Source organism: Phalaenopsis equestris, unplaced genomic scaffold (genome assembly GCF_001263595.1).
Source record: "Phalaenopsis equestris unplaced genomic scaffold, ASM126359v1 Scaffold199607, whole genome shotgun sequence".
In the NCBI taxonomy this organism is placed as follows: Eukaryota; Viridiplantae; Streptophyta; class Magnoliopsida; order Asparagales; family Orchidaceae; genus Phalaenopsis; species Phalaenopsis equestris.
In genome coordinates, this window is record NW_018219470.1 from 7180 (window position 1) to 9091 (window position 1912).

The window sequence follows — 1912 nt, forward strand, 5'->3', positions numbered from 1 at the left end:
TTATGCTTCTCTTTTAAAGGCCAACATTCAAAGCCATAGAGCATTGCAGGTCTCACCACCATCTTATAAAATTTTCCTTTTAGTCCAAGCGACACTTTTCTATCACACAATAAGCCCAAAGCATTCCTCCACTTCAACCACCAACTTGAATTCTATTATTAACACCCCCATCTATACCACCATCGCTTTGAACAATAAACCCGAATACCTAAATCGATCACAAGTTTTAATAATTTGATCACCCGAATTTACACTTCTGTCACTAGAGCTGCTACTACTACTAAAATTACATTCCATGTATTCAGTTTTAGTTCTACTCAAATGAAGGCCTTTAGATGCCAAGGTAGACCTCCATATTTCAACTTTTTTCTGAGCTTTTTCTCTCATCTTATCTGCGAGAAGGATATCATCAGCAAAAAGCATACACCAAGGTACATCTTCCTGTAAGTGTCCAGTAAGACCATCCATAACTAAAGCAAAAAGATATGGGCTTAAAGCCGATCCGTGATGTAAATCAATAGAAATAGGAAAATATTTGGTAAATCATCCTTTGGTTCGATTACAAGTAACAACTCTTGTATACATATCTTTAATGACTTGAATATGAGTCATATCAACTCTTTTCTTCTCAAGAACTCTCTAAAGGATATCACTTGGAACCTTATTGTAAACTATTTCTAAATCAATAAAAATCATATGTAAATCCTTTTCATTATCTTTGAACTTCTCCATCAAACCTCTTAATAAATGTATAGCTTCCATAGTAGATTTGTAATACGTTTTAACCTATAGTCAATTACCCTTTCCCATAACTTTAAAGTATGTCACATCAACTTAAATCCTCTATAATTTGCACACTCTTCTGCATCCTCTTTATTCTTAAAAATGGGGGCCAAAATACTATTCCTCCACTCCTTATGCATTTTTTTTAGTTTTTAAAATACTATTAAGGAGTTTGATAAGCCAAGAAACTCCTAAATCTCCTAAATAGTTCCACACTTCAATTGGGATATCATCAGGTCCTACAGACATTCCACCCTTAGTTTTCTTTAAAGTTTCCTCAACTTCTTTTTTACTAATGCGATGGTAAAAATGAAATGTTATATTATTATTAAATGATATTAAGATCACTATGGTCGATTGTTTTTTCATAAAATTTATTAAAAAGTTTATCAGAACGACTCACCCACCTATGTTGAATATTTTCATAACTTATGTCGATTGTATTTTTTTCATAAACTTAGAATGATCTTACAATCTTTATAATCTCAACGATATCTTCTTCTCATAAGAAAATATTCAATTTGTGTTTTATTATATCCATTCTTATAAGTAATAAGATGCTCATCTCTTTTCTTGAATAAAAACATTAGTAATAACAAAATTAAACTCAAAAGCTAAATCTAATATAACTCTACATTCTTTATTAATCACTCTAAAACCGTAGCTGACATGAATATTTTTGAAATCTTCTACCACTCTACTGACATGTTCATTGCTACTTGTTTAATAGTGTATGTTACTTAATCCTACATAATATTTGCTTCTTCATGAATATCCCAAATTTTGAAATCTTGAATTTTATACATAAAAATAATTTTATTTGTCTTTTAAGTTTCTCAATCTAATTCTACGATGATGAGTTCTAGCAATCTTTATTTTACAACTCTTAATCTTAAAATCTAGAACTAATAAACGATGTTGGGCACTTAAATTTTCACTTGGAATGACCTTACAATCGCGACAATCTCTTCTTCTCATAAAAAAAAAATCAATTCGTGTTTTATTACATCCACTCTTATAAGTAATAAGATGCTCATCTTTTTTCTTGAATAAAGTATTAGTAATAACAAAATCATACGCTAAAGTAAAATCTAAAATAGCTCTACCTTCTTCATTAGTTACTCCAAAA

The 1912-nt window shown here is 30.1% G+C and overlaps 1 protein-coding gene across 2 annotated transcripts in view; it reads right to left on the reverse strand.

Annotated features, from left to right (window-relative positions):
* The window catches only part of LOC110035752 (AP2-associated protein kinase 1), a 23662-nt gene that overhangs the window by 3662 nt on the left and 18088 nt on the right, over positions 1-1912 (reverse strand). The gene's annotated exons all lie outside the window — the stretch shown is intronic.